The sequence below is a fragment of the Notolabrus celidotus genome, chromosome 1 (assembly GCF_009762535.1).
Source record: "Notolabrus celidotus isolate fNotCel1 chromosome 1, fNotCel1.pri, whole genome shotgun sequence".
NCBI lineage: Eukaryota > Metazoa > Chordata > Actinopteri > Labriformes > Labridae > Notolabrus > Notolabrus celidotus.
In genome coordinates, this window is record NC_048272.1 from 19453910 (window position 1) to 19476926 (window position 23017).

Below are 23017 nucleotides of genomic sequence, written 5' to 3' on the forward strand. Positions count from 1 at the left end.
CCTTGACGTACTGGGATACTGGGACGTCTTACCAGCTGCTAGCACCCTTTTACTGTCCTCTCCGTACTCCCATCCTTTCACGGTATTACATGATCCCCCCTCGCGCTCACTTGTCTGTTTTCACTAGAGAGTAGCGTCAAAATAACACCAAGTCGCAAGTCTCTTCAGCTTTAGAAAAACAAGGAAAGTCAGAGTAAAAAGAAGACGACAGCGATGTTTGCAAAAACCAAAGCTGACTTGGGTGATGACACAGGACTGAATGAATTTACCTTTTTACTGAATTTATCACCACATTCATAGATAACTCACTTTCTGTCTTTATTTTTTTGTCTCTTACAGCCACTGTCTACTGGAGAGAGATGGAAACAAATTGACTCCACGTCCAGTACTCGACAGAGTCCTCCAGTGAAGGCCTGATGACTTCTTTGCACTACACACCAAAGTTGCTGTATATAGTTTACATAGCTGGGTGAAAAATTGGATAGGAGTGTGATGTTGCAGATATACAGATGTTTTTTGTTTGTGTGACACACTAGAGTAGTTTTTTCAATAAATGTTTGTTGTAAAAACCCGCATTATCTTTAGCGTCTTCAATTAATTATAGAAATGTGGAAGGAATACCAATGTTTTACTGATATTGGCGACACAATGCACACGCCAACAAGTGAATTAAGGGGAGGCTTGCACTTATTTTTTACATTTAAAGCACAGGCTTAACTGGTAAGGAAATAACTGGAGATCTCCTCAAAAACACTGGAAATTGTGCATTTTCTAATGAAAACGGAAGATATGTGTACGAATGCATATCCATAGTGGGCTTCCGTACATGGGGAACACATTTTCAGTAAAAAAAATGTAAATTATGCTTTCTATGTAAACTACTACAACACTTTTTGTCTTACTGTATAAATTATTCTTTACTAATGATCTAATGCTTTTGTATCTTTATCCCAGCTTTACCTCTTTCCTCTAAATACTAAGTTTAGTCACAGCATAAAAATTGATCCTGATATGGAGTCAGCCCCCAGGAGTCTCACGCTTCGAGTTTACACCTTTTGTTAGACAGGAGACCAGCTGTGGCAGCTTTATTTGTGAGTCATAAATTGACACCAAAGGCTCGAGTTCCTCCAGACTAAACATGTGTGGATTTATCAGGAGTGTTTGATTTACGCTGAGCTGTAAAGTAAATCCTCAACAATAAATCAGCCCTGTTTGTTTTACCTGCAGACCACACGTCATGCTGGTTATTGCTTTGCAACTGTTCCCATCAGTGTAATGTTGTCTGACATGTCTCAGGAAACTCAAGGACACATTTAAGTTAATGAAACAGAAGATAGGAAAAAGAGTGAGGAAGGGACTGCAGATACTTTCTGATTGGCAGTTTTCTGAATGTGTTTTGGGGGCAGAAGTCACAGTGCAAGGCAGGAAAGATACGATAGAAACAACATCCAATACATGGCCCACGAGAACGATGATAGCAGGATAGAGCAAGGCTGCAATAATTAATACATTGTGAGGCTACTATATAATAACTTATCATGATATCTGACTAGAGGCAGAATGCAGGATTAATGGCGTGAGCACTACTATAAGAAGTCGTGAAGTGGTGACTTGGTGAGCCAACTTGGAAGGAAAACAGTGTTATCTGCCAATCAAAATACAGACACACAAGTACTTAGTACTAAATATACTCAATACTTAATATATTCCTGTGTTGATATTTTGCCCCACTCTATATTTTTGTGACCCTCCAGACTGAGCTACCACCATCAACAAAAATGTTGTATGCATACCAGAACTTTACCCCTTGCTGCCTGGGTGGAAACCAGGAATCCTCTGGGTATCCCTAGATCAGATGGGAATAATGCTTCCCATTAAGTGCTACTATATAGAAATACTCGCAGCAGATCACCCACAGAAAAAACTGAAGCACAGACTTCTTTTAGGCCCTATTGGTACATTACTGCCGGAAGCCTACAAACAGGTTTCTTCGAGCTGAAGCATGGGGCATTTTAAAATGGGGCTATATAGGGATTGATTCACTTTTGGAACCAACCCCAAGTGGCCATTTGAGGAACTGCTGTTTCAGACACTTTCATTTTGTATTAAGTTTTCTGCAGCTGTTTACTGCTACATTGTGATTTATAAAGAAACAGGGCAGTGACAACTTACAGGTCTGGTTTCTGTTTTAAACGTGTGCAGTTCATGATATCTAATCAGTTATGAGAACTGATAAATAGTTTATCCAGAACACTAATGAAAGTCTTTGCACCAAACAACTGGAGCAGCGTTTATCTGACTAAGTGAAGTAACTTATTATCCAGCTGCAGTGATTAGAAGTGTCCTGCACATGTGAGACAGCATGTGCATCATGATGGGACTGATCCACATGCTGCAGCATGCTTTTAATTAAGCACTTGATTATAAAAGGGTGACCTCATTGTGCATCCTCGATTATGGGTTAATGTGTGATTCTATGATAGTGATGGGCAGGCATGCTTGGGGCCCTGATTCAGAGCAGCGTGGGCCACTCTGCATCACAACACCTGGTCATTCCTATAGGTTTTTATTCTGTTTATAGATAAAATAAGTAAATTACCTGTTAAAAGTGTTTTAATATTCTTCTATTCTGGTTCAAACTAAAATAAGCAATAAGCATTTAATTTAATGCTTGTTTGTTTTAACCAATTTATTGCCCCTAATCATCAGTCAGTCCAAAGATCCGACTTTTGGTTTCACAGCTGGTTAATCTAAACGACTAAAAGAGGCTGTAAAACAAAGAAAAAGAAAGTGTATCGCTGTACTAACATCTAAGTACTTATATTTAAGCCACAGTTACCATCCTAAGTGAGTGGAAGTGAGATTAGAAACACAAGGTTCAGCTTCAGGATGAGACCTTTAACCTCAGTTTACCTTACATGATACAAGTTTATGATAAAGTTTATGATAAAGTTTATAAGGTGGTACTTTTAAGAAGTTAAAAGTATTTAAAGTGTGAAAGAGAGAACACTGTGCACTGTGGTCACATTAGTCAAAAACTGCAGGTGGATAACAGCCAGGACACAGTGTGAGCTGTATTTCAGTTTCAAAATGAGCGAGTTGGCCTCTGAAATAGTGAGACGGTTTAAATCTGCTTTGATTTTCACTGTTACATACTGCCTTCATACAGCATGTACTTAGCCTGCAGTATGCATACAATTTGGACATACTAACACTTCATAACATCTCACTTTGATCTTGCAATTGCATCTGTCACTGCCAATAACACATCCCAGTGTTTTTCATATATCTTCTGCTGCAAATAGGATTAAGGGTCAGAAGCCATAGAACCTGCAGGCTTGCTTTCAGTAAAATGTTATTATATGTAGACCGACATCCTGGTACTTGTTCATAGAAAGAGGAAAAAGCACACATTAATTCAAATTGGGAGGCTTTGGTGTTAGAGCAGCTGGTCAGGTGAAGCATAAAGCACCCAAGGAAAACGTAATTATGCACTCTGTGCAACAGAGGAAAAATTAAGTCAAGAAATTGTCATTGTATATAATGATAAAACGTAAAGCTCCTGTAGTTGTTTTACTTGCGATGTGAAAGGACAGCCTCTGTATGACCTACACAAGCTAACAAGACCCAATTAACAGAATTTATTCATTTAATTAATTATTTTTCACATGTTATTTAATCATTTTCAGAACACTGTATGTAACAAATTATCAGAGCATGCCTCCTTTTTGTCTGAAGGATGTCCGTTTTCTTCAGCTCTCCTTTTTCCCAGTGAGATGAAGAAAAACAAGACGGAAAGGAAGCAGGTTGACAAGGTGGTTCAGGTTTTTGTCTTCATCTCTAAGGCTGACAAATGCAGCCAATAGATACAAACAAACGATCAATGTTATCATCTTAATATGTAGTAGTTATGTGGCGGATGTAGAAACACATTTGTTCTACAGTCAAGTCTTCTGTATCCTCTTTTAAAAACACATTTTTATGGATGTGCTTTTACAGGAGATGTCACCTGAGCATGTTTTAATCGAGGTGTTTTTTAAATTTATTTTTAGGCAGTACCACTGGCAGGATTTTATAAATTTTAAAAATATTTTTGTTGTTTTTATTCTTCCAACATCAATCAATACCTTCTTTTAAATCACTCCTTAAAACTTATTTTTATAGAAAGGCCTTTTAGAGTAAATTTGCTGACTCCCTGTTTTTAATTTTATTATTATTTTAGATTTTAATTGGTTTTATTGTGAATCCAGTTTTACTGTTTTATTGGTTAAATTGTTTTACTTATATTTAATTCCAGCACAACCTGACTGCATTGTATCTTGCTGGTTTAGCATCTCAGGTCCTGCACCTTATGTTTGTCTACGTTTTTGATGTTATTTTAATCTGCCGGTGTGCATTTGTACCCTTGGTGTAAAGCACTTGGTAACTGTGTTTTGAAAGGTGCTATATCAATAAAATGTTTTCTATTATTATATAACATTGTTCCATTTATTTCTATTTGTCTTCCTCACATTTCTGTTTTATTGTCTTTTAGTTTATTTAGTCTTTGTAAAGCACCTTGTAACCCTGTTTTGAAAAGTGTTATATAAATGAAGATTATTATTATTTGCAACATTAACAATGCAGAGTAAAAAAAGTTTTGTTAGAACAAAAATCTGAGCAGCCGTTTTCAGTCTTACAGACACGGTCTGATTGGTTTGTGATTACACAGTTTGAATAAGCTGTAATTATCACCACTGTTTCAAGCTTAAGAACTGCAATAGACTTTCTTAAAAATGAACCAATATGAAGACTGTGGTACTGGGATTGGTTGTTAAATGTTTTTAAATGAGTGGAAGAATTTACACCCCAAGTTGACGACAAATTGTCTGTTTTAAATGTTAAAGTTTGTCTTTATTATTGATTAAAATGTGTTTTTTTTACCCCAGCTTTCTGCATGAATGTTGTCTGTGATTACATAACCACTACTCTTTATTACTCTTTATTATTCATACAGTTTCTGTCTGAGTAATCAGTTCACATTACAAAGCTAGGTTAAGAGTGGTGAATGGATTTCAGATTTTATGTGCTCATTATGTCGTCTTGTAAAAAGCTTTATCAGCATCGGAGCGAGTTCATTAAGACACAGTTAAGCTGTGCTGCCCTAGTAACCGAGCGAACACTACAAAATAAGAGCTGCATGGACTAAAGTTTATTCAGGATTGTCGGCCTTTAAAAACAAAGCAACACTAAAGCAGGTTTAAGCTTTTGATGTCAAGGTCGAGGCAAGATGATGGCTTGGCTGCTCTGCGTCAATCACCCCTCTTTTCCCATGATTCAATCAAAAGCATTGTTTTATTGTGGGAACAAAACATGCCTTATGTCATGTAGATCTGAGCAGCAGAAAGCTTGTTTTATTTCCTGACTGTTTTTTTTCTTTCTCTCCTGTAAATCATCACCTCAAAGCAAAGAGCACAGCGCCTTTGATTTATGTCTGTGCACTGACATTTCACCCTCCTTTCAAGGCCATCAATGGAAACAGTCGTGTAGTGAAAGGCCAAATATGTTTTTATGATAAAGATAAGAGGAACTGCTGCTGTGAAAGATACATTACAGGAGATGGATAGCCCTGCTATGTTTCCACTGCTGTCATGCAAATTACTTCTTTATTTCACTTTCCTACACTTTCTGTCACATGTTGCTTTCTGTTAACTAACGTCAGATCAAGGAGAAGGATATAAAACACTTCTTGCAGAGAAGATAAATGTGAGAATCTCAGGAACAGGGTTTATGGATGGTTAACCAAACGTAATGAATGTTTCTAGGTTGAGTTACCTTCTTGTGTCTTGATGCAGAATCATATTATATCTGTGTGTTCAGATAAGAAGTGACGCAAAAATTCACCCCAGTAGACACAGCAGCAAAAATCTCAGTCATTTCATGATTCATTACTTTCCTTTGAAAATATTTCTCTAATGGCATTCAGTTTCAGCTGAGGAGCATCCTTTCAAGTGTTTCTGTCAGGTCTCAGTTTCGCTGTTAATAGCAACCCTCACAGAGGCTGCACCCGGGCGTACTAAAGCAGTATGAGCTGATTTTCTTTTGATTTATTGCAAATGACAGATCCACACCAGGCAGAAATAAACTTTTGTAAGAAGTAAAAACTTGTTTGTCAGGTCTGTATGCAAGAGGGCAAGAAAAAAAACGTGGCTTCTTTTTTCAGGATGGACATTATAACGATAATTTGTAATGCACTGCAGGAAGTGAAGAAATCCCACTGCTGATTGGCTGTCATGACACAGCATCACATTTTCACCTGTTTTCAAATATTTTTATACCATATAGTTAAACCAAGGCCAGAGCAGGCTGCATATAAAGCATGGCAAATTTGTGAGGATACATTTAGGATCATTAAATATCTAAAACTTGGCCCACACAGATTTTTAAAATCTTAACAGATGGTGAAGATGTAAAAGACCTCACACACGTCAACAAACAATGAAGGCCTCAAACTGTTTGTTGTTACAATGTGTGGAGGGCAAGAACACGGCCAACACATCACACCACACACTGATGACAGATTCCATTCACCTATGGAGTCAACAGTCAAAACCATAAATCTCACAAAATCTCTCGCATCTAATCATGATTTTAGAGTGGAAAAACTTGATGGAGGATTAGATCTTTGGTTCTTTGCAAGCCTTCACAGAGAGGAAATTATGTTGGATAAGAGGAAACTGAGAGGAGAGTGGGAACAACAAGCGTTAGGGCCATGGGTTTGATTTGAATCCAGGCCCCCAGCCTCTGTACATGGGGCGCCCAAATCAACCACAAAACCAAACATTGCAAACTACTTAGCTCCCCTGTACATCATTGCAGAAGTTTCTCCTCCTTGTCAGTTCCATTGTGATATGTTTGACTCGTATTGTGGTCACAAATCAACAGGTTGGTCCAGTTCTGACATCCATCTAACTTTAGGCTCCACATTTACTGTCGTCCTGGCTGCATTTGCAGTGCTTCCTTCCTCAGTCAGCTTTCTTTATGATTTGCTATCGTTTCATTTCACGTCACATTCCACAGAGTGTGCTCGGCTGTTCTTGGGGTTACACTCATACATTTGTAATATCAAAGAAGTTTGGCTTCCAAGCAGATCAGGGGGAGTAACAACCTTATTTACATATCTCTCTCATCACGGGGAAATCCGACATGATAGATAATCTTTACAACCATCCAAAAATCTGAACTTCTGTCAGAAGGGGTAGTCAGGCCCAAAATCGATTATTTTGAAGGTATTACCCCCCCGTTAATCTTAAAACCACACACATTCATTTTCTTCTGTAAAAGCCCGAGCTCTCCCAGGAACACAGGTAACAAGACTTTGGAATTTTTCTGCAGGGATTTGCTTGATTTGCAGCATTAGTGAGGTTGGGCGATAAGACTTAGATTTACTTTAAGCTTAAAATAACCCAATGCACTTAGCTAGACTGTTCTCCACTGTTGTTCCCAGTGGCAGATCATGTCTTCCAGCTACAATTGACTCGCACTGTCCTGCTCTACTCTGGGAATCTGTGTTTAGCTCTTGAGTGACCCAGCACTTGGAACTTTGGTCATTATTGTGGTAATGTTAAAGCTGGGGTTGGTAGTCTCGGAAAACTAGCATGAATTTGAATGTAGCATTTCCTCAGGACTCCGTCTAACCCCTCCCCTCCTCCCTCAGAGCTCCTCCAAAACGAAGCCCCCCCCCTCACATGCACGAGCGCCGCTGACTTGCGGACTTCAAAACTGGTCCTCACCAAAACATTATCATAGTGAAAGTTAAAAACACAAACAAACATGGCTGCTGTTAGTACTTACAACTGTCATGCTAGCATTATCCAGTTGTACCTGTGACACGATATCAGGAGAAAAGTTATAACACATATAAAACTGTAACAGCTCTCCTGTTTGTTAAACGTGTTCAGTGTAGATGTTCTTCATTCCTACAGTGTTGACAGTTAGTGAAGGCATCAGGAGAGATGTAGAGTGTACCAGCTGGAGAGAGGAGAGACAAGAGAAGTTTTTCATTCATTCAAACATTGATTGTTGCTTTGTTGGTTGGCGTGATCACGGCCAACAGTGACCGATTATTAAAACTCAATGTGTTCACGAATCGGCTCGTCATCCCTACATCCCTACAATTCATCTACATTTTCTGTAGGACTTACTAAATGTCATTCATTCTTCTGCTTGTCAGAGCCCCCGTGGTGAGAGCTTTTTAGACTCTGATCCGGACTACAGTCCTGAGCAAAGCACCTCATCGGGTCAGAGGGACAGGCCCGAGGTCGAGCGAGAGGGGCAGTGAGTGGAGTCAGGGGAAGCAGCGGCAGGAGACGGGGACGAGGAGTACACGCCGGGGAAATGTACGCGCAGGAGGCGGGCAGAACGGCAGGACGGGATTTGAATGGTTTAAAATTTTGGCACCCAAAAAACGGTGATTGGTTGGTGTTTTCCCAGGTTTACTCCGGCTGTAGATAGTGTCTTTTTTTCACTCTTTTTTAAGAACACATTATGTATTGATTGCCATCAGGACATAAAGATCATTTTAACCAGTATAACAAAAAGTGTATCTAAATCTGATTACCAACCCCAGCTTTAATTGTTGATGATGATAATGGAAGGTCTTAAATTGTTTGGTTGCTTCATTGTAGATGTTCCTCATTTAGAAAAAAAAAAATTAAAAAAAATCCTTCTTTACTTTTGTGCATTGCCTTTACACTGCTTGGCAGTACCTGCACCCAAATTGACTTAAGGCACTTTGTTACTCTTACTGATCTTGTTTCCTCTTGTCTAGATCTTTGCTTGTGTTGTTGTTATTGTTCTCGTATGTATGTCGCTATGGATAGAAGCGTCTGCTAAATGACATTGTAACATTGTAACATTGTAAAGTTGTTCAGCAGGGTTCGAATCAGAGAACGTCACAAATCACTTCCCAGACCAAAGTGGGAAATACGTTGTGTCATACATCAATGTATCATGTTCTTCAGACATAAACTGGACTTTGAAATAACATGTTTACATGTTAGTCTGATTGAAATCACACCATATTGAATTTCTCAAATTCGCACTAACACTAACACACCTAGATATTGAAGTTGGGGTTCAATTTTCTCTCATGTCTACAGCTCAATCATGAGTCGCCTGGTGTTACTATACACCTACAAGTATTGACGATTGACTTCAGAGGCTAAAGTTTTCAGATGATAATGAATAAGACTCTGTGTTGTATAAAAGGTAACATAAATACCATTTGGGAGTCAGCTTGTGGTGAGCTTTGTGTTTTCTGAAACACGTCAGACAAAATTTGACTCTGCTTGAGCTCTATCTTGCTCTGTACAATTGCTGAGGAAAACACCCAGCACATCAGCTGCTTAATGCTCGAACATGTTCACAGCCTCATGACTAATTGTGATATAAGCTGTGATGCTGTCTGAATATATAGTGAGTTTATCTTTCTTTTTTTTTTGTTGCAGAAAACAGCTGCTGTTGTTTGGAGACAGAAGAAAGAAGTGAGAGGGAACCAAAACAGCAGAATGGTTGGCCTGAAAATCAACCCAATTAGCTGAGAGAGGCTGCTCTCACCTAGAGGGAAGCTGCTGACGGATGATACATACAATTTCTTCTGCACTATTCTGTAATTACGTCCCTTGTAGCGCAGTAGTGTGCAAGAAGTATTTAATTTGTCATCTTTCATGCGCACAGTACGTTAGTGCAATTTATTTTCTTGCTAACATATAAGCCATCTTGGGATTTCATATTGTCTGGCCTGTTCATGGTCATTTTTTGTTTACTCTCCTCTGTCAGTGTCTTTGTCTTGAGCTTAAAGTGGTGAAGGACTGCATTCATGGCTTTCTGCCAGAAATCTGAGCCATCCCTCTCCCAGAAGATTGTACATGCTAAGGCCCAGCTGAGTAATACAGAAAGAGTAATTTAGGATGTGGTATGGATACTAAAGGGGCACCATTCTCCTAAAATCAGAGTTCCATCACAATGACATAAACATTTTTATTTTTTTATTTTATAACATATATAGATGTTGAAACTGAAACATGTTCTTTTTAAATTAAATATATATATGCTCATTTCTAATTTATTGCCAGCAACACATTTAAAAAATTTGGGACAAGGGCATGTTTATCGCTGGGTTCCATCGCCTTTTCTTTAAACACTTTGTAATATTTGGGAACTGAGGACGCCAGTTTCTGCAGCCTTGAAAGATTAATGTTGTCTCACTCTTGCCTGATATAGGTTTTCAGCAGCTCAACAGTTACGGGTCTCTTTTGACGTATTTTTTATTTCATGATGCAATAAATGTTTTCGATGGGTGATAAGTCGGAAAAGCAGGCAGGCCAGTTTAGCACCTGGACTCTTCTACTACAGAGCCATGCTGTTGCAATGTATGCAGGATGTCCGGCTGAAATATGCAAGGTCTTTCCTGAAAACAGCAGTGTCTGGATGGCAGCTGATTGACTGTAAATGGTACACCTAATTTGTTGCATTTTACAATGGGGAACATTATTCTGAATTTGTTGATCTTGTAATGTGAGAATACGATACGATGTCCTTTATTGTCCCTGTAGGGAAATTTGTCTTTGACATCGGTGTTGCACATGTTACCTGCTCTTTAAAAAAATCACCACAATGACACAAGAACACACATAAATAAAAAAGAAAAAATACAATAAATAATACACATTCATACAACACACAGCATACTCTTAAAGAGAGAGCACCATAACACTGTCCCAACCGTAACATGCTATTTACTATTTAAGATTCTAATAGAGATTGGCACAAAGGAGTTTTCAAAACAGTTTAATTTACACTTGGGGACTCTGTACCTTCTTCCAGATGGTAAAAGTTCACACTCAGAGTAAAGGATGTGCAATGGATCTACAAGTATTCTCTGAGCCTGCCAAAGAGCAGACTGCTCATAAATGGCCTGTAGAGAAAGGGTTGCCAGTCTTTCCAATGACCTTAATGGCAGTGCCCCATGTGAGAGAGTTTGGTTTTGAGCTGAAGAGAGAGGTTACCATACCATGCTGTCATCCCAAATCTGATGATATTCTCCAGTACAGCCTGATAAAACAAGTGGTGTGAAAAAAAAATCAAATAGGATTTTCATTTCTCAGCTGGTAAATTTTTCAGTTGAACAGGAAACACACAAAATATAATTTGGTCTTCCTTTGTGGGAAGAAAAAATTATCAGAGCAGGAACTATGGCTCTTCTCACAGCGCACAGTGACAAAACAGACACCCAGATGTTGTTGACTTAAACATTTAAAGCATCTATCTGATTAGTGGTCCAATCAGGCAGAAGCTCTGCAATCAGTGCCATTGCATGGGTTTAATCCCCTCTTACCTGGCACTGCATGAATCTCAATGACTGAATACAATAATAATGTACAAAAATTAAACCTCCTCTGAGGTCAATCAAAACACCCTTTTTTAAAAGTGTATTAAGAAAAAAGCATAGTCAATACTAATATTAACACAATCACTGATTCAAGATCGAGAGGAATGTGCACCTTCCTCTTGATCCAAACTTCAACATTTACCCCATAATGAGTTACAATGTGCCATGATTAATCTTTTCTATCTTTACTGATGAGAGACTCAGCCTCTCTTGGGAGCCCTCTTTCCATTCTGATATTAACATGTTGCAAATTAACCTCTTGATTGAGAGATGTTCCTCCGGGAGTTTGTTTTTGCAAAATTTGATATGTTCTTTGCACTATTTTCGATTAAATACAGGTTTTAAAGGACTTGTACTGAACGTCTAAACGTTTTCAAGATCTGGGTTGTACCTGGTCTTCTATTTGAGTTCAACTTTGTGAGGTAAAACTCTGCTTTCTGCATTCACTGTGAATTCTGGTTGTTGCAACCATACACTTTTACACACTGCCTCATGTATAACAGCACTATAGAATACATTCAGTCATACATAAGTCACAGCATTTACGTCATGCACACACACGTGACTTTGTCTTCAGTCTGGAGGTGCATACTCTTAAATCACAGCCTGAACTTACTGTGCCCTCTGTTGGCGACCTCCGGTGTTCAGGGCAATAACTGCAAAGGACACCTGCCTGTTTAAAAGCCCTGTGTGTGTGTTTGAACTCCACCTTTGGAGACAAAAGAGACACAGCCAAATTCTGTCAAGAGTCAGAGAAGAACATTGGTGGATAGTCTATGAGGAGAACTGGACACTCTCAGACTTCAATTCCTGACATTGGAAATATTGATCCATTTGGTGCATTGTTGACTTCAATTTCTGTCATGAACAAAGAAAATAGGATTTGTTTTTTCTTTTGTTGTGTTGAGTTTAAAAACCGGTCCGTCCCGCTGACTCATTGCCTTATTAAAGCTAAAAATACTCCCTCTGTCTCCTCTGTTGTTATGTCTGGTTCAGCATTCAAATTTAATCTCATTTCAAAGTTTTATTAAAATGTTGTCAAAACCCAAGCTTTCATCAATATCCAAGATATCCTTCCAACTATGCAAGGTCTTTGTGCATAAGGTAATATTCTAACAAGCATAAAAAATGTCCAAATTCCCATTTCATCTCACTCACCTCTACAGTCTTCAGCAACAGGCTGAGCAGCAAAATAAGTTCATTTTTTTATGAACGTCTTTGCTTAGTTTTGAACATTTTTTTTTATATCAAACATTGATTTAATCTTGTTTTTTGTGACAAAATCTTTTTATTTAAATTAAAAAAAACAATAACAAATAGTGTATATTGTAATCATTTTTGCAGTAGCAAGTAGGTGCAATGTCTAAGCAGCCGCACACAAATTTAAGTTTGGAGATTCCTACATAAATGTACACACACATAAAATAAATAAATACATAAATAAATAAAATAAAATACAAATAAATTAAAACCCACCCCAGAACAAATTGAGACCACCAGCTGCATCAGACCACGACACAGATCCTAAGAGAGGCTAGATCTGTTCTCTCAGTTTCAGCCTACATTTGAATATTACACTCCTTAACTGTAATGATGCGAGCAGTGGAAAGCTCTACGTAAACTATATCTAGGAAAGTGAGGATCCGGCTCTTGACAGTCAGCCTATTCAGGTGTTTCCAATACCAAAACAGGTATTGACAAGGACAATATAGTAGGTAACCGAGAGGAGACGCCATTAAAAAAACAAGCGACTGGCGGGCACTCCCAAAACGTATGAATAAAAGTGCCCTGAGCCCCATTAGGGCACAGGTAACATCTGGAGTCAGGCAGGAGGCCCATTGAGTGCAGCCTTCTGGGAGTAAGGTAACTTCTGCATACAAATATAGTTAAGGTGAATTTGTTGATAATCAGGATTTATTTATTCTTTTTAAAGCCACGTTATCAGAGGCTTCAATCTGAGAAATGATAGACTTAGAGCCTGTTAGTATTTTGGGCGTAATAACTGAGGACCCCTTGTTGTCATATTAGGGCCTGTGTCCACTAACAGCATTATCATTGTGCTGGCACAGTGCACAAAACTACTGCAGTTAAGCGTTTTCAGTGCTATGTGCAAAAACGCTTATGTTATTGTCGTTTTTGCACTCTTAGTTCAACTTATGGGACACTGCTGCACCAACCAATGTCAATCTATCACTGACGAATCAAAATCAAGCTCCAATATTGAGGTTGTGGGCGTTGCAATTAGTGGAAACAGGCCCTTAAAGAGTGATTGATGTGGCCTGTTCATGCAGATTCTCTCCATACCACCATGAGTCACCATGGTGTTGGCACAAATTTGATAACTTATGCAATCTTCTCCTGTATGTTTTTATTTATTTATTTATTTTTATTTATTTATTATTTTATTTTATATGCAACAGTGCAAAGACACGAAAGTGCTCGACATCGAACAGAACACAAAAGAGAAACAAACCGTAGAACTTGAGAGCAACAACCAAACAAAGCCATCAAGTATAGACCACAGTACACAGAGGAGAAAAAAAAAAAAAGGTTAGAAAAAGGGTTGGACTATAAATGACGATCACAAAACAAAACACACACAAAAAAACCCCAAAACAAAACAAGGGAATAGACTGTTACGGTAGGGATTGTCAAGAAAGAGAAAAGAGAAAAACACAATAGAAAGAGAAGATAAAGACTAGAAGAGAAAAAATGCTTGCCTTTGAGAAGGAGAAGAGAGGTTTTTGAAGGGGGATTATGAATGTGTGTGTGCAGTTATATGAGTGTTGATGTTTATGTGCATGTTGTAGTTTGATGGGTATTACAGGGTATTTTTAAGTGGACTCTAGCAAGCTTGTAGTGTGCCACTGCGGATGATGAGAGGGCGTGGTGGAGGGAGGAGCTGTAGCTACCAGCAGACCAGCAGACTCTGCAAAGGCAGCCCCCAGACCCTTGGGAGGGGACTTGTGAATTGCAGAGCCCGGCCAGATTCAGGTGCATACATTTTGGGGGGGCCACAAGACCCAAGGGAGGAAGCCCCCCCCCCCCCATGTTGTGCACGCAATGATGATACAATGATTGAGGATGATGAAACAGCTGTTATGTAAGACAGATAGGTGTGGCAGAGGAGGTCCCAGTTTTATGCGGTGATCAGCGAGTCCTTTTATGTTTGTGTATGTATGTGTTTGTGTGTTTGTGTGTTTGTGTGTCTGTGTGTCTGTGCATTTGTGTATTTCTGTTTTAATGATGGAGGTGATGGGGTGCGGTTATGTCCTAAAGATGAAGAGAGGGGATGGAAAGCAGATAGGAGAGCATGAATGTTGTATGTTAGTATGTATGTTTTTTTTTAACCTCCGTCTTTGTGCATCCTGTGGTGCTTTAATACAGAAATATTAAAAGGTACCTTGTATGCAGAGGGTATTTCATAAAAGCACTGACAAACTACTCTCTCACATGCCCTCCTTTGAAAGGGGTTACCTCCTGCGAGTAATCATATGTGATTCTGAAAAATCTTTCTGTTTTGTTGGGTGTACAGCCTCATAATGTAGCACCAGACCTTCATGACTCACTGCAACATTTTCAGCCACAGCAGGCGGCTTTTTGCTGAAAAAAATGTCTCTAAAGACCTGATGTATGCAACCTGCTTAACAACCATAGGCAGGCAAAGTTATCAACATCAGATGTAAACTGGTGTAGATAATGGAGGATTTAGCAACTCAGGATTCAGATATTTTCCACTGGAGATGTTGAAGATGGAAAAAAGAGGTGATACAACAGTGGGCTTGTGTTTGTTAGGTTAGCATACACGAGTCCTAACGAATGATAATGTTGTTAAAGTCTATTTGATGAGTTGAAATACAGCAATTTGCCAATAAATGTGTATTATCGCTCATTGTAGCATCTTAAAAAGCGTATTCAGAGGGCTTGTTTGGGAAGTTACCATCTTACCTTGCACCATTTAAGCTTGAACGTCCCTCAGTACCAAATTAATTTCTGAGAGTATTAATATCAGTAGACAAAAGAAGTGGATGTAACCAATGCTTTTTTTTTTTTAAAACAACAGGCTTTATGGACTCTTTTTGAACCTGGATTTTGATTAAACCATAAATGAGCACTTCAGGGTTGATATGAGAGGCTGTGTTAGCTACTTGTAAATCAAATAGCCACTTCTCAAAACAAACACTGTTTGTCATGTATTTATTCTGAATTGAACCATACTTGAACAAAATGAACATAATGCTGTATTGATGTTTGACGAGTTCAAACCCTTGTGGCCATCAACTTATCAGGTAAATGTTTACTGAGGTTACAAAATCGTGAGAAGTATATTCTAGGGATGTAAATTTTAAGTACACTCTGTGATTGATCTTTGGAAATGTTAACGATCAAATATCGATTAACCATTAAAAGAAATACTTCAACGTTTTGCATGCATTTCTTCCTCTAAATCAAGTTTTCTTTAGCGGCACAATGTATATAACTGACAGTATTGAATAGCTATGGATCATATTTAGACATACTAAATGTTGAACATACGCAATATAAATGTGTGGAGCAGGCTTATAAAAATAATCTCAGCGGACATACAGTCATATAAAGGGAAAGCTCAGACTGCAACATGTGGATTTACTGCAACAAGAGAATTGAACAGAAAATTGTTTTAGACTCACAGTGTCCAGTTTTCTGTCTACTCGTTCTTATTGAAAAAAATGAACATGTGTAGGTGGTCAGGTATCAGTCAGGAGCACAACTGGGTCATAATCAGTCCGGCAGAGACCTGGCGCACAGCTGCATCCCCCAGCTTAGTAACACCTCTAGTGAGGTGATTCCTTTAGTGAGGTGATTCACATCGAAACATGCTTTAATGTAAAACACCTCCCTGATAGCTGAGTGAAATCTAGTATGTTCGATTTGTCATCTCTCATGTTAATCTTCTTTTTGCAATCGGTGAAGTCGCCCCCTGCTGGTCATTAGAAAGAATGCAGGTTTAAGGCACTTCATTATTGATATTGCATTTTAGAACATAAAGCTACACCTTCTCTTAGTTTGTGGCTTTAAACTGTTTACACAGATTGAACTGGTGGATTATTGAAAGGTTTAACATTCTTTTAGTTTCTTTAATGACTCCATACGTTTCAAATGCTTTTTTAAATGGTCACTTTACATCATCATAAATGACCATACCTCTGTGATTTTATTAGTTAAAAAAGGAGATAAATCTAAATGTGATTATACAGCCAGGATTTAAGGTATTGCATGTTTATGGACTTAATGGTTGTTTATGATGTTCTCTCACTCAGTTGTGAGTTTTTCTCTATTCAAAGGTCAAAATTGGGGGGTGCCTGAGTTTATGTAGGAATGGGACAGTTGCCAGCTTTACATACTCTTGCTCTGCTGTCCATGCAGGTCTGACCACTCTGGCCTCATAAAAAGGGTTTCAATTTCTTTATTAAAACGATATATCTTGTAGTTTCAGTGAAGTGTGTTTGCTCATAACTTGAACTTTACTACCTTCTCTTGCATTTTTAAAATAAAGTAACTATTGATCTCCAGACTCTTGTGTCATAAAGTTTGTTGTAAAAGTAAAGTAAAACAGTTTAATTCAGCAAAAAAGTTTGTTCCCTGCTGCCTCCTCTTCATATATGAGCAGCCAGTAACTTAGGGGATCTTATTGCAACCAAATGTCAATTATTAATTGATCTGAAGGTGGTGAGCTCATGAATTTTAAGTAGAAACAGAGACGTGCAGGGATGTTTTTCAACAGGAGCTCAAGAAATCTCTTCTTATCATGCACACAACAACAAAGTGTACAGAGTACTGGAGAAGCAGTGTACAGTAATAACATCTCAGCTCCCATTTATTTTAAATTGCAGACAAAGATCAGCCTGCAAGTGTAGCTAACAATCCTCATAGATCAAAATCTCCAACTTCAAAAAGCTTCACTGTGTCACAAAAGCCAGCCAGACACAAAACTTACTAACTTTCTGGAATGCATTAGCAATAATTGATCAGATCAGATCAGGTATTTTTCTTCTGGTCTTCAGGACAGACCTAACCATGTTTGCGTTTTAAGTTTTACTAATCAGCATTATGATGTTGTTTCAGCAAACTTATGAAGCAGGTAGAGCAAACAATATTGTTATCTCTGGTTTATAGTGCAGAAGTTAGATGCAGTAACACCACTGTGTTGAAAATTACAGTGAAACTGGGACTCAGCATTCATTTTACACTTTTAGTAGTGGCAAATTGAACTTCAATTGTGGTGTGAACACAGTGATATTCAGTTGCTGATTGGAGTGTTAATAATGCAGCACATGAAGGACTTTTTGGCTAAAAGTCAGTCGTAGCCAACTGTATAAAAAATGGACGTGGTATTGTTGGCGGGAACCATATTGGATATGCTGAAGTCAACCTAGCTACTGCCAAGGTAAAGAGGCGGGCTTTGAGCCTCCTAGCCAACAGCTACAGTGTTCCCGCCTGTCAATCAAGTCAGCTGTGCCTCTTATTATGGAAAACTTGTAATCTTAATATCTTCGAAACTGCCACGTTATGAAAAAATTCACCCCCGTACAGTGTGTGCCGATCGAGAAATGAACTATCCAGACTAAACTCTTTTGTACCAGGCGGTAAACATGTTTATTTCTGCTGTAAAGATTGTCTCTTTTGAATGGGTGTGTATGTGGTTTCCAGTACTTCCGGAGCCAGTCTCGAGCGCATCCTCAATGAACTGCAGTCTTTAACACTTCCGCATTGGCTTCAAATCTCGCAGCCGGAGGTTGCCGCCTGGTCATAGCTCACCGCTGGTTTCACTGGAATGCCAGAAAAGTTTGCCATCTTACCCAGAGACATATATGATATAGTTTTGCAGTTCTGCGATTGGTCTAAAGCTTAAAGGTTTCATTTGTGATGTTTTAATTTGAACTATTGCCAAATTTCCTTCCAGATTTTCCACAATTAATCATCTTTTCAGTTGCATTTTAAAAGAGAATAAATAAAATGAGGAGCAGTGAGGAGTACTACATATTAAACCAACTCACAATATGACAGCATGTGGTGTATTCATAATGTATTACAGTATGTCACAATAATTTGTTTAACTATCAGCTTGTTTTGTTGTTTTGCAGTTTCTAATTTAGATTTGTGTTTTTTCATTTTGAATTCCTTTCTTTTTCACACCACACAAAGCAGTTCAGTGAAAACCGCTAGTCTGCTTTGGGTCATTTTTCTCCTGCCTGCACCCAGAGATAGTAACGTTAGAGCCACATTATCATGAAGAAGAACAAAAAGCTCATGCAGGGCTTGTGACAATGACTTATTAAGAAGAACAGCAGGTGGTGTTATGGGTCAGAAAAAGGCATGCTGCAATAAAACAGACTGTTGTGTAGATATTTATAAAAATGTATTCACAGGATGAGGACAGAAAGAGCAGCCTAAATTCCAAGAATTACAACTTCCTGCGTCATACTTTGAAAAAAAGTAACAGTCTTTGAAGAGGGAAAGGATTTGAAGTAAGTGGGTCAGTTGCTTTTGCTGGACAACACAGAGCATGAGCATGAAGAATTACACAAGCAGAAAGGCAGGACTCTGAGATATTTCGATCACTTTGGACACAAAAACACAGAAGGAGCAGGTTAAAATGTCTAATGTGTTTTGGGTGGATGAATACCTCTGAATGCTAGCGACACTTGGGGTTAAAAACAAAGACAAAAGATCGCAGACAGCATCTATTACAGGGCTCAATCTAAGGATGTTTTAACCAGACAGAGACTGGGAAATAAATGCGACAAACACTTAAAGCTACAGTAAAGAACTTTGGGTTTAAATTCATCTTGGGGACCCCTTTTTTCTCTTAGCTGATGTTGTCCTGTATATATATTTATTGTTGTGGTAAACAAAGGCTGCTTTAAAAAGCTCTTAATTGATATTTAGTCTGTCTTTGATTGAACTGGAAGTAGTTATAGACCCCTCCATGCTAAGGAGCATCCCAAAGCTTGAACTGCTGCTCAGAGGAGAAAGGATCAATGAGAGAGGAGGGAAATTTGAAGAGAGCTGAGCAAGGATACTCAAGAGAAGCCTTTTAACTAACAGACATGCCCCCATATCAAATAACACTCACTGATTATACCCTGCAGCAGATTTGCCTCCACTCAAACTATTTAACATCAGTGTAGTTTAAAGATCCAGAAGAGACAGACCAATTAAAAAGTAATTGTGAGTCAATATCAAAAATTAAGTGTATTAGCAGCCCTTTGCTTTAGAAAATGTGTGTATCTTTTTGACCTGTCAAGACAAAATATCAGGAACATAGGAGAACTGTTTAGTTTGTTTCTACTGTGAACACTTCAAAAGAGCTTTTGTGAAAAATGGTTTAATTTGGACAACACTGCCGTCAGCCGAGAGCTGCATGTTGAGGGTTTAACATACATTGGCCTGGACTAAATGTACCATTGAAACTTCTGAACAGCAGGATACTGAGTGCCTGTTGAATCAGGGCTCTCATTCAACATCGCATACTGACATGACTTCCTCAGTCCCAGCTCTCAAACCTTCACGGCACAATTAGAGGCAGACTCCATCTTCAAGGACTCTACCCCACCTCCTTCAACTGTTCTTTAGCTCCGACCAGCAGGTAACCACTCCACCGCACTGCTGCCCAAATAGAAAAAGGTACAAAAACTCCTTTTCCTCCACAATATCCATTTTAAAAGGAGACCATACCGACTGACGCCACTTTTAGTGCAGCTCTGCACACCTTATTTTATTATTGCGTGGGGTTGGTTGTGTGTTAATGCATTTTTTATGAGAGCCTTTTATGCACATATGTTTCTGTTGTTTGTGTACCCTTTATCTAGGGAAATGTTGTCTTGGTTTTATATGATAAACAATAGATATTTATATTTGTACCATCTTTACATCATGAATCTTTGCTGCTCTGTGGCTTATATTCACAAAAAGAGAATACGGATATGTATATCTGTATATCCTAGCTGTTTGAACTGTTTTTAAAATCAGACTGTATAAAATAAGTAGAAGAATGCATACATTATTTATGCCCTCAGGGAAATTCCATTTCTATATCCAGTTATTAAACATGCAGCACACTCATACGAGCCAGAAATACACATACATAAACAAACAAGGTTGTATGACTGTGCACTCAGGAGGTGATGTCAGAGTAAAGGCTGATTTATACTTCTGCGTCTCCCCTACGCAGCAGGGGCTGACGCGGACATGAGCCCCACATACTTGTGCGTCGGTGTGTCTGTGTCGTGCAGCAATACTCCGCCGAAACGCATGAGGGCAGTGTGGTCTCTCTGATGGCCGGCCTCCTGCTTCCGGTCCCACTACGATCTCTGTTTACTTTTCCACAGAGATTCAGAGCGTGTTATGTTAATCTACAGCTGATACATGTTGCTGTTTATCATACAGACATGATTACATGAAGAATAGAGAGGAGGAGATGAAATACACGGCTGATGTGCGGCCGATGTCCAGGATCCCGGAAGTGTAGTAAATGCGGGAAAGACAAAGCCGCCGAGCGGACCAATCACAGGGCTTGCGGTCCGCGTCAGCTCTACGGGGAGTTACATTTTGGAGGAGGTGCACGTCAGCTACGTGCGTAGGCCTCGGCGTAGGTACGGGAGCTACGCGGACCCCCGGCGTAGGGTACGCCGTTGATTCAACGCAGAAGGATAAATCAGCCTTAAGGGGGCTTGGTCCATACCTGGCTTTGCACCAGTGACCCTCCAGTGCAAGCTGAGTCCCTAAAGGCTGATTTATACTTCTGCGTCTCCCCTATGCAGCAGGGGCTGACGCGGACATGAGCACCACATACTTGTGCGTCGGTGTGTCTGTGTCGCACAGCAATTCTCCGCCGAAACGCCTGAGGGCAGTGCGGTCTCTCTGATAGCCGGCCGCCTGCTTCCGGTCCCGCTACGATCTCTGTTTACTTTTCCACAGAGTTTCAGAGCATGTTATGTTAATCTACAGCTGATACATGTTGCTGTTTATCATACAGACATGATTACATGAAGAATAGAGAGGAGGAGATGAAATACACGGCCGATGTGCGGCCGATGTCCGGGATCCCGGAAGTGTTGTAAATGCGGGAAAGACAAAGCCGCTGAGCGGACCAATCGCAGAACTTGCGGTCCGCGTCGGCTCTACGGGGAGTTACATTTTGGAGGAGGTGCACGTCAGCTACGTGCGTAGGCCTCGGCGTAGGTACGGGAGCTAGGCGGACCCCCGGCGTAGGGTACGCCGTTGATTCAACGCAGAAGTATAAATCAGCCTTCAAGACTGAGCTACTGCTGCCCGAATGGGCAAAACTAAAATATTGTATGCTATTGTTTTGTGAATCTAATTTAAAGCCTCAAGTTTTAATTTTAACTATCACCATCTTGGTTTTTGGAATTCACAGAGACCAAGTGCATGGCTACATTTCTATCCTGGTCCCCACAGTATACAGGCCCCAAAGCATACCCTGCATATTGTGTAATTTTATTTTATAAGGGACCATTTCAAAGTTAACAACACACAGTATTAAAGACGACTTCAAACTTTCTATTGAGACCTCAAATGATTTTTTGGAGGCTCCTCCCCGCCATTACAAATAATGCACCTTATGGGCACTTCTGCATTAGTTTAGCTTTTTAAATCAATAGGCTTTGTCCATTTTTTACATTCAGGGCCTCATTCACAAATGATTGCACAGCTTTGTGTCCCGGCTGTCATGAATCAAGTCGGCGATAGATTGTAAGAATTGTGCCTCTTCCATCAGCTCATCATATTGAATTGAGCTTAATCAGGATGAGAGGGCACAACGCAGCTCTGTGCAGCAAAAGGTGGAGATAATGACAGCTCATCTCCACGGTCAGGAAAACAGGAAGGTGCGCCCCATGTGCAGATGCTGTTACCCCTGATGTAGTGCTCTCTTCACTGTCATATTCTATCTGAATAAAGGCATAAATGCCTACAAAATAAAATAAAATTGCACACAGCTGCAAAACTTTATGGGTATTTATGCTCAAGAATATCTTGGCATTACACTTTGTGACTCATACCTTAAGACGGAGCAGACTGTGGGGTTAAATGATGCGCAAATCCCGGTGCTATTAGTGGCTGCGACTCCCCCACAAACAAAAACACTAAATTATCTTTTGGTCTTTTCTGGGTGTCCTCAGTACAAGTTTGTGTCAGGAGTCACATCACAACTTTCTTTAATGGTTTCAAAATGAAGAGCCATTTCTCCTTCTGAGTGAAAATGTAACCATCCAAGTGACAGGATTTCTTTCATCATTAGCTGTCCTGGTTCACTCCCAGTGTTCCCAATCACTTTAACTTTATCTCACATGTTCTTCATTCATTAACTTGCCACTAACAGTGCTGTTATTGCCTACACATGCAGGATGTCATCCTTCTCTGTGCACTGTGTCCCTTCAATTTGTACTGAAACTGTTCAAAATATTAGAAGGCCTGCTCAACTTTGTAAATGTCAAAGCTGTCCAACACGGTTCACTCTGAGGATTACTATACTGCGCTTTGTAAGATCTGCAGGGAGCGTCTGTTCCTTTGCATAGAATTGAT